Genomic DNA, 11,757 nt, shown 5'->3' on the forward strand with positions numbered 1-11,757 from the left:
AGAGCAGCATCTTGGTGTAGACTTGAGTAGAGCGGTCGGGGTATTTAAGAAGCAGGGGATATATGAACCTGTCCCAACTGTCTTTATAAAAGGGACATGACAGGAGCACATGGTCTATGGTTTCCACCTCCCCAGAGTCACAAGGAAAAAGCCTTCTTGTGAATGGGATCTTCTTGTATTTGCCTTCCAGAACGGCCGAGGGAAGGACATGACACCAGGCAAGAGTGAATGCCCTTCTGTGGCTTGCTACTTCCAATTGTGCCAGATATGCAGAGGGGGAGACAGTAAAGCTACAACTGTCCGGGGCCAGAAAGTCTGTCGCCTTACTTAAATCTGTCTGGTGTTCTGTGTCTAGAATCCTCTGTTTGATGGCCATTTTCGCCTTGTCACAGCGCATTGTAAGAAAAATGGACAGAGAGAAGCCCAGCTGTGCCACTTTATTGGAGATTGCCCGTTTCCATGAGGACTGAAAGTTGTCTTGCAAGGTTAGCGGGGCCAGGCCCCATGGGCAAAGGGCTCATTTGAGCCAGTGGTTGAGAACTGTCATCCAAACCTTTGTCTCCACTTTTATCATGCCAGTTTCCAGCCGTAGAGTGGCATTGGAGACACAGCAAGGCACTTGTAAGGCCCCTCTCAGGAATTTAGATTGAACACATTCCAGTATGGCAAGATTGGATGGAGAGCTGCAGAAACCCAACCAGTGAGGTAAGACAGACCCCTTTCCCCACCACCTCACCTTTTGCCTGGGTAGCAGATCTAGGCTACTCAGGTCAGCATCAGCTGGATCCGAAGGCCTTCCAGTGGCCTAGATGACATAGGCTGCTTGGAACATAGGAAGCTGCCAGATACTGAGTCAGACCATAGGTCCATCTAGCTCAGTATTGTCTACACAGACTGGCAGTGGCTTCTCCAAGGTTGCAGGCAGGAATCTCTCTCTCAGCCCTAACTTGGAGAAGCCAGGAAGGGAACTTGGAACTTTCTGCTCTTCCCAGAGCGGCCCCATCCCCTAAGGGGAATATCTTACAATGCTCACATATCAAGTCTCCCATTCATATGCAACCAGGGCAGACCCTGCTTAGCTAAGGGGACAAGTCATGCTTGCTACCACAAGACCGGCTCTCCTCTGGCTTGGATAAACTCTCTCCAACCCAAGCAGCTCATGTCATGAGACTGGCCTGTCATGAGAATCTATGGAATTCTTTGCCATGAGATGTGGTGATGTCGGCTCCCCAGAGGCATCTGCTAGACTCGACAGGCCTTGGGCCTGATCCAGCCGGGCTGTTCTTATATCCTTATGGCTCATTGTCATGTTTCTGGGTCGACTGATAAAGCTAACAGGATCGAGGAAAAACACAACTTTAATCTGCCATGAAACTCCATGATTTATCCAGATGTCTCTTCCTTTAACTCTTCATTAACAGCCTTATGTTATGGCATCCTTACAAATTACATATGATTGACTAGTGTCCTTTATTATTGTTGTTTTTCTAAGGCAAAAACATGCTTCTAAATTATAAACTCTATTACTGCAGAATTGTTTGCCTTTTAATAAGCTAACCAGCAGTAAAAATGCTGCAAGGTGGGTAATAAAAGGAGGAAAGTGTTTCTAAATCATTTCCCCATTGAATTAGCTCTTAAGCTTGGCATAAGAAAAAAAAGTTGAGACAATGCTTCCTCGTGCTATGATAATACAATACAATCTCATAAAGCACAATTTTAAATAGAAGAGCCATAAGCTTAGCATTTTTGCTCTTTTCTTAAATACACACACAGACACACACACACACTAAAAATCTCCATATGGTACCTGAGCTGAAGGATTGTGACAGAAGCAATACCCTGAAAAAAGGGTTGGGAGCCGATGAAATAGAACATTGTTAGCGTATTTACCCAAATAGAAAGTGACTCTGAATGTAAGATGATGCCTTTAAAAATAGAGGTTAAATACAGGTTAAGTATATATTTATCTAAAAGAAAAGGGACTCTGCATTCAAGATGACCCCCTATATTTAAGAGGAAAGAACTGCAAAAAAAACCTCATGTTGGATTCAGGTAAATACGGTAAGTTCTTGCAGGATTAAAGCTACATTTTTTCTGATTTCACTCAACTAGGAGTTTTTCCTCTGTTCTCAGAGAGCAACATGAGGAATGATAAGTTTCTTTTTAAACCTCACCTTAGTGGTCCACTTTTCAACAGCTCTTATTTTTAAGGCCTCAACAGACAATACGAAGCTTACTTGTAAAGCACAGGTCGAAGGAAAACAATAAGCCACACACAAAAAGTGATGGGGTTCTTTTGTTTCCTAGCAAAATATCTTGTTTGTTGCTTCCTTTGACACCTTAAAGACAAGTATCAAAGCTTTACTTTGAGTTAGTTATGCTATCTTTTTCTAGAAACCAAAAGAGGAGAAAGAAAGGTAAGGTGGGGAGATCTAACCGTTGTCAAAGCAAGGAAGTGAACTTTTACTTCACAAACCGATCGCTTTAGAATTCTGCAAGAAGGCACCTTTCAAATAAGCTGCACTTCCAAGACAGACTGGTAAGAAAGGTCTTTAGCCCCTGTCGGAAAGAAGAAACAGCTCCTGTTAGCAAACAAGCTTCAGGCTGGACAGAGAGTACAAAATGGAGGAGCAAAGAGATCAGACAGATTTTTCAAGACTTACCAAACAATCTCGGATTCCTCTCTCTGCTAAAAAAAAGGTACAACTTAATGGAGCATAGGCGAAAGAAAGGTAAGGGTGGGGGGAGTGAGTACGCTGTGAAACTCACAGTTGCATTGCTTGAGTTATCATCAAGACCTGCATTCTTATTTTTATTTATTTTATTTATTGTAAAGATTTTATACCACCTTTCCTTAAAATAATCTCAAGGCGGTTTACAAAACATTTAAAACAATATACAACTATAGAAACTGCACAATAAGAATTAAAATGGAATATGAAAATACAAATCTAATTTAAAAGTTTTAAAAAACATGTACAAGATAACCAGAAGATACAAAGCCGCAGCAACGAGTGGAGCAGATTCCCACCAGGAGAGCATTCTAAAGATCAGGGTCTGGCTTTCATGTGTACTAACACTTTTGCATTCCAATTTTGGGTTGGAGTCCATTTCCTGTTCTGGTATGGAGGAGGAGACCTGGTCTTGCAGTAGCGAGCATGAATTGCTCAGTAGGGTCCACTCCTGTTTGCATTTTGATGGGTGACTTCAATATAAGCACTATAGGAGATGAGGCCATAACTCAGTGGAAGAGCACCCGAATAGAGCTGTGCACGGAACTGTTCCAGGCGGTTAAATTGAAGTTTGAACTCAACTCTAACTGAACTGGCCGGTCTGTGAGCTGGTTCGTTAGAACCAGCTGGCAGTTCGGTTCGGACTTTCGAACCATTTCGAACTGGTTCCGCCCGTTTTGACGTGGTTTTGCATGCTTGCAAAGGGGTATCTGGTAAGGATTCCCCTTTAAAAGCAAAGGGGAAACCCTATGGGGTTGGGAAAGGGTGGTCAGGGGGCGGGTGGGAGGTCATTTTTTGCACCACAGTGGCAGCAAGGAATTCCTTCCATATCCCACAATGCCCTATGCGGGCAGTGGAGAGGCAGTCTGATGCAATGCAGCACGGCTCATCTCCCTGTCCATACTGCACTTTGGACTCTATGGCCACTGCTTCTGGTGGCCATTTTGAGAGCACTGATATTGCAAATGACTGGGCAGTGAGGTCGGAAGAGTGTGCACGTTCTCCTACCTCACTTTTAGCCTGGATTTCAAACTGAAGATCATAGAGGAAGTGATGGGATGCTTTTGGTGATTATTTTGATGTAAAACAATGCTCAGATCCCAGTTATGTAACATAACTTAGCCCGGAGCCCTTTGGCATATCACTTCCCATCTCGCTCTCCTCCTTTGTCCTTTCACTAATGCTTCAAGATTATTATTTTCCCCCTCCTGGAACTATGATTGCTTCTTGCCATGTGTTGTTTAGGCATCCTTTAGTGCCACTATAATCTCAGCTGGGTTCTCTTTCATCATGATAGTTAATATAAATAATTATTATAATAGCTGATACTGCACACCAGGATCACCTGCAAATTGTTGCCTCAGACAGGGATATTGCTTCTGCAGTCCGTAACAATTTCCTCACTCATCTGGTATTTTTATTCATCAGGCGCTACCCTGAGCCAAACAAAAATACTAAAATAGCTCAGCACGTTTGATTTCAAAATCTCCATACATGACGGGGACAGTGACGGACACAGAATAAAGATACACCCTGTTCAGCGGGAAATGAATAAGATGTTGATTGGCAAGGCAAATCCTGCACAGCTTCAATGCATCCATGATTAGAATTGGAAATGAGTCCCAGGTCTATGAAATGTGTTATATTTTTCCTAAACTTGTCCATTTTTTGTTGTTGCAATCTAAAGGGCCACTGTCTTTGAATTCTCCTTCCTTCCTTTCTACCTGGGCAGAAACACTAAACCCTTCAGGAAGAAACATTTAGAAATGTAATAGAACAAGACACCTGAACTTTTAAGGAGAGGCAATGTGGTATAATGGTTAGAGGGTTGGGCTTACACTGGGGAGGCTGTGGTTCACATCTCTACCTAGCCATGAAGTTCAGTGGGCCATCCTGGTCCAGTGACTTTCTCTGAGACTAACCTACCTCTCAGGGTGGTTGTGAAGGTAAAATGAAGGGGAGAACAATGTACTCCGCTCTGAGCTCCTTGGAGAAGGGGTAGGGGCAACTTTAGAACAACTAGTCTAGGGGAGCAAAGGGTAGACAAAAATGGCAATTTGACTATACATTAAATACTTTTAGAGGTAAGGTAATTAATGTTAATTTAGCTACCTTATTAATGAAGCTTGCTTGACATTTTCAAACTTATTCAGAAACGTACCAGATTCTTCTTAGAAAATACTAGGGCAGTTCACACAATCATAAGAACATAAGAACAGCCCTGCTGGATCAGGCCCAAGGCCCATCTAGTCCAGCATTCTGTTTCACACAGCGGCCCACCAGATGCTGCTGGAAGCCTACAGCAGGAGTTGAGGGCATGCCCTCTCTCCTGCTGTTACTCCCCTGCAACTGGTACTCAGAGGCATCCTGCCTTTGAGGCTGGAAGTGGCCTATAGCCCTCCAGTGCCAATCAATGGTTCATAAACACATCAGGAATGCTAGGAACCTTCTACCTGATTCTGCATCTCAGTAAAAAATAACCACCACCAATTCATCAGGCTCTTCTAAGGTGTCCTTCTGTAGCTTGCTTCTCTTCCAGGCAGTTGCGAAATTCTCGCTTAGTGTTACACAGAAACGGTTCCTCTTGAAGTCACGGCTGCTTGAGGGGCAGAGGGGGGAGCCGAGGGGGGAGGGATATGTGTGTGTGTGCGTGTGATGCAAAGGTTAAAGACATCAAATATTACTGATTCAGTGCAAATGACAGGAGGCTAAATGGTGTTATCCTTAATTATTGTCAGTGTCAAGCCTAACCACTAGGAGGTTGGAGAGACAGGAGGCTTTTTTTAAGGGGAGGGGGGCATTGTTGATCTTCCTTGGAAAGAAAAGTAGCATCCCCTTATTTATATTCCAAGGATACCATCTAGTGGTCACTGAGAGAGAAACATTTACAACAGGAAAGTAGCAGTACTGTCAGAATGGGGACCTGCAGAGCCATATCAAAAGTGAGCGTTGACATATCTTTGGAAGTATTTCCTGCAGTTGATCCCGATGCTCTCTTATGTATTTATTGCACATTTATTTTTCAGAGGGTATGATCATCAAGGAAACATTTCAAGCTGTGTTGAATAGGCACACTGACTGCTTGGCTGATTTGCCAGGAAAGCTGCTGATTCAGAATATTTCGTTGATTTAAGAGTTTCTTCTCCTGTTTTTTTTAAACAGAGAAGCTGCTCTGATCTCAGCTGGAGTGTTGCCAAGCAGCAGAATATGAGAGTGGGGGAGCATAGAGCAATTTTCGCTGCTTTCCCTTGCCCTGGCAAAGGCTCTTTGCCTTCCAAAAATATGTCCCTAAGGGCTGTGTGGCCCTCAGGGACATCTTTTTGGAAGGCAGGGAGCACTTTCCGGGGCAGGGAAGAGCAGCAAAAATTGTTCCTCCCACTGTCCCCACATGCTCTGCTTGGAAACACTCTGGTTGAGTTTAGAGCAGCCTCTCTGTGCTGGGACACAGCTTGGCTGTTCTGGATGTCAGTCTCTTTAGCATCCTAGTATTATCAGGCCCCAATAAAGGACACACCAGAGATTGCTAAGAGAGGCCTAGCTTTGCCCCTTAAAGGTAAGCTTTTGAAATTATGGTTAGCAGAGTTCATTCTGAAAAATCCATACTGAGTCATAACTACAACTAAACTTTACTTTAAGCTTACATAAAATGAGAAAAATTAATAAAACCCAATCATGCTGGATGAGAAAGTGGGTTGTATGTGCTTGGGCTGAAGAGTGAAGTCCTCTCTGTGTGTACTGGATTGCAGGAATCAATTAACATATCAATCCCCCCTCCCTTCAGAAGTTAAGGTAAAATTAGCCCATTATTGTCTGGCTAGAGACAATCCCTTGCTATCACATTTCCAACAATTACCTGGATAAATCCTGGTGGGAAAACATTTCCCCACCCAGTCTGTTTGAAAACTTTTGTGGGAAGAGTGCCAATTGCTTTGTATTGATTGACAGCACAGGTAATCATCAATTTTTCATTGACCTCTGGGGAACCTCCCTAATGTGCCTGAAAACATGTTAATATGCTAGTTTTTGACTGGTCAGTCCCTCTAGCATATCTGTTACACAAATAAATCTGGTTGTATATGAAAGCTGTTCACAACATGAAAATTCAAAGACAATAGAAAATGAGGCTATTCATACGATGAGAGAAAATCGGGCTAGCGGAGACTAGCTCGATTTTCTCCCATCGTGAGAACCACCGGGCTTGGCTGCGAGCCTGGTGGTTCGTAAGCAGGTCACCCGCTTAAGTAACCCAGTTTTTCTGATCATGAGTTGCTGCGGTGTGGCTCCGCACCACAGGAACTCATGAGGAGACCCCCGGAGGGAGGGTGAAAAGCTGCCTCCTGGCTTGGGGGTCTCTCCAGCATGCTGTGCATGCTTGCACAGGGCATGCTGGAGTCTTAAAATTGTACTCAAATGAGAGAGAGAGAGAGAGAGAGAGAGAGAGAGAGAGAGAGAGATTTGGCCTCATTTGCACATAACGCAAAACTGGAGTTGCATGGGGCAGAGGTTTCCCTACTGTTATGTCTGAGTGTGTGCAACTCCAGTCCCACTCCTCCACCAACCCAATGTTTCACTCAGCAGACTCCAATCTAAACCCTTGGTTAGCAGTGAGTTTCACTGATCATAACCAGGGTTCCATTCTGCCGCCGTTATATCTGAATGCAGCACAGAAGGCTGCATTCTGTTGGATTGGAGTTGAGGGAGGAAGCTCCTCCCTTTCTGTGTGTGTGATTGGCTGTGCAGGCTGTCCTTCAAGCAAGAAGGAAGCCTGCACAGCCAGTCCCCCCTCCTCTCTGAAGTCTCACTGACTGCAGAGAGGGAGCTCTCCAGTTTGTCCAAATGCAGATAGGAGAATGGAGGGAGAGGAGACGCGGATCCATTGGAAGAGGGAGGAGCTTTGCCTCCTACTTTGCTTCCACACCATTGAACATTGGGAGCCCACACAGCTCCCAAACCCAGGTAGAACACAGTGAGGCTGTTCTCATGAGCAGCCAAGCCCAAGCCTGTGAGAGCTGACAAGATCCGCCCTTAACCCAGCTGCTGAGGATCATGTGTTAGCAAGAGCTGCAGGCTCTCAGAGTGACTGCCTTGGCGAGACGGGCGCCTAGAGTGACTGTCCCCTGAGGGAATCCCCTCACTGCTCTCAGCAGTGCTGGTTGTATGGGCACAAGGCTTGTGCCCTGCAGGGACTCGGCACGGTCATCTGGGGGAAGGTAGGTTGAACCCTGCCTGCCTGCCTCCCTGTGCATGCACGCAGTCATATGAATAGCCTCAGTTTTTGATTGTGTGAATGACCTCTATGCCTTATAAAGGGGTCACTAACAGAGTCAGGGATCATCTCAAATTTAGTCTTACATCCTACAGCCAGTTTCAGTTTGTATGCTTGATGATGAGCTGGTTTATGAGCCGAGCCAAGCTCTCCATTGTAAACTGTACAACCGCACCATATGGGTGAGTTCCTCATTGTATGGGCTGCCGTTCTTTCCATAATAAACATGTAATCATAAGATGAAGAATGCAAAGCGACTCTTGTCAAAAAGAAGGGCCTATCCTCCTGCTATTGGCACAATCAGCAGGGAGGAAGAGATCTTTTAATAAAGTCTAATTATACTGCCAAACTCTGTAGCATAGCCCAATGCCTAATTAACATTGGAGCCAAGCATGATATTTTTCTTATTTTAGACCAGTGAAAATGTGGAGGAGGAGATTAATTAATTTACTTCTGTTTACCCATCTAATCTAAGCCAAAAGAAAAACCTAATAGCAGTAGTGGATTTCTGACTGTTCAGTATTGTGGCACTGCTCCACCACAATGGTTAGAGCATGTTCATTCAACTTTACATTTCATTTGTAACATTCCCAGTATGCATACTTGATAATTATTTGGACCTTTAGTGCCATATTCCATATTTATTTGGACCTTTAGTGCCATATTCCTACCCTATGTATAAGGGCCAAAGTAGATGTTACTTATTCTATGGGTGTGCAAGGTTTTAATTTGTTTTGTTTTGTTATTCCATTCATTTTTCAATTCATTTGTTTCCATATTCCATTCATGTTATTAGGCCCCATTTCTTAACAATTGTATTAATTTCCTGAACACATGCTTAGGATTTTCATCACCCATATTTGCTTTCACATCATTGTTTATTTCTACTTGATAATTTTTTAATTAGCCTACTTTCCAGTAAGCTTATAAGATCACCTGGCATTCCGTGTGTGTGTGTGTGTGTGTGTGTGTGTGTGTGTGTGTGTGTGTGTGTGTGTGTGTGTGTGCGCGCCGCTGCCACCCCCAATCAACTTCGCAATGCCTGGACCAATATGAACCAAGTCGGATACAATTGTAAGGACACATAGAGACACCTGAATGGTATAGTTTGTGATGATGTCACCCACCCTGATTCAAGATGATTCATAGAGACACCTGAATGGTATAGTTTGTGATGATGTCACCCACCCTGATTCAAGATGGCGGATGTGTAAACATTTCATTAATTCGGTTCGATTTCTATACCGCCCTTCCAAAAATGGCTCAGGGCGGTTTACACGGAGAAATAACAAACAAATAAGATGGAACCCTGTCCCCGAAGGGCTCACAATCTAAAAAGAAACATAAGAGAGACACCAGCAACAGTCACTGGAGGTACTGTGCTGGGGATGGACAGGGCCAGTTACTCTCCCCCTGCTAAAGAGAATCACCTCATTAAAAGGTGCCTCTTTGCCAAGTTGGGGGGGTGGGGTAAGAGGTGTAAGAGGGCTGACTCGTAATCAATTTGAGGCATAAGAGGGCTAACCCATGCACTGTTTAACCAATTTGGACCAAATTTGGTACAATTGTCACATAGGGACACATAGTTGACACATAGGGACACCTCAATAGCGTAGTTTGTAATGATATCATTCACCCTGATCTAAGATGGTAGACATATGAACATTTGAGGTGTAAGAGGGCTAACTAATTTGAACCAAATCTGGTACAGTTGTAGTGAGTGACACACAGGGACACCTCAACAGCATGGTTTGTGATTATGTCATCCCCCCCAATTTAAGATGGTGGACACATGAACGTTTGAGGCACAGTTGGGCTAACTTGTGAACCACCTAACCGATTTGAACCAAATTTGCTACAGGTGTGTAGGGACACATAGGGACACCGCAAGGGCATAGTTTGTAATTATGTAATCCACCTTGATTCAAGACGGCAGGCTCATGAACATTTGCGGCACAAGTGGGCGAACTTGGGAACTGCCTAACCAATTTGGACTAAATTTAGTCCAGTTGTAGAAAGGAAAGGAGACAGATTGGCTTTTACTAGAACAACATGTTAATAATGCTGGACTAGATATTAATTATTATTATTATTATATTTTATTTTATTTACATTTATATACCGTTCTTCCTCCAAGGAGCCCAGAGCAGTGTACTACACACTTGAGTTTATCTTTCACAACAACCCTGTGAAGTAGGTTAAGCTGAGAGAGAAGTGACTGGCCCAGAGTCACCCAGCTAGTTTCATGGCTGAATGGGGATTTGAACTCGGGTCTCTCCGGTCCGAGTCCAGCACTCCAACCACTACACCACGCTGACTCTAGATAGGCCTTGGGCATGATCCAGTAGGGCTTTTCTTACATTCGTATGTTCTTAAATGCATGGTGCAGATAGGAAGTTTACTTCTGTACCTGTATTCAACATAACTTGTAAATGACTGTATTAGTGTACAGATCTGTACCTGTGTACACTGTACAGTCATTGTACGAGTGTTCAACATAACGTGTGAGTGGGCCTTGTATATTGTTCTCTTCTTTTTGTATATTGTTACTTGTTTGGGGAAATTCAATTTCCTCATCTTAACTATACTGGTACTACTGTGCCAGTATAATGACAATCATTCCACTTTCTACTAGAACAGAAGGAGAAAGAGAAGGTTCTGAAGGGAGCTGCTTCTTTCATGGCCCACACCATGACCTTTTGGGATGAGACAAGCTATCATTCTATTCAAAGAAAGTGTATTACATTTTGTGCACAAGAATAACAATCAATTTAGAAACAAAACTCGACCAAACAATGCAATCTAGATTTTTCAGCAGACTTTAATTTATTTTCTACACAAAAACATTTCTTTAGAATGAGATTTCTGAATAATCTGTGTTATTCTGAAAAGCCTTTTAATACTCTCAAGTATAAATATTCTGATACAAACCCCTACAAAATTAACCAAACCCTGACCACCTGTGCTCACATTTGGAGGGGTACAGTGGTGATTTGTGTGTCTATGTGTGTAACACTGCATGCCCTGGTGTGATTTCTCCGTCAATGGAGGCCAGAAACCATTAATGGGACAACAGAACCTCCGGGGCGGGGTGGGGTGGTGGGGTGGGGTGTGTTTATCAGTCTATGGCTTGAATATCACCTAATTCAGGGATAGCAGCGATATAGGAAGATGCTGAAAGGCATCATCTCATACTGCGCTGGAGGAGGCAATGGTAAACCCCTCCTGTATTCTACCAAAGAAAACCACAGGGCTCTGTGGCCGTCAGGAGTCGAAATCGACTTGATGGCACTCTTTACCTTTAACAAAGTGATGAGGAAAACGTCATAGCCAGGATCCCTTCAAATTGCAGTGGCCGGCACTGTTTACTTGTCTTTGTTACGAATAAAACTTTGGTTGCTTGAGATGTGGCCATTAATAACACTGGAGAATTGTATAGCCAAGGAATCAGAAACCAGTAATAACCCATCATGCTAGTTCAGCTGTCTTGTGCAAATATCAAGAAGTCCATGAATAAGTCCATTGTAGAAAATCAGACTTGACCTGATATAGGGACTGTTACCATTGAACAAAGCCAGACTTGACCCTACTAGGCACTATTGTTGGTGAGCAGAAATTTCCTGAAGATCTTAACTTGCCTTCTGTCTTCTAGAACTTTACAATAACCATGGGTAGGAGTTTATAGCAGGAGGATCACGTCCTGTACGCCACAGATTAATATCCTCTAACTGTTCCATCTACTTATAGATACAGGCTTTA

The sequence above is a fragment of the Hemicordylus capensis genome, chromosome 7, assembly GCF_027244095.1.
Source record: "Hemicordylus capensis ecotype Gifberg chromosome 7, rHemCap1.1.pri, whole genome shotgun sequence".
NCBI classification, from domain to species: domain Eukaryota; kingdom Metazoa; phylum Chordata; class Lepidosauria; order Squamata; family Cordylidae; genus Hemicordylus; species Hemicordylus capensis.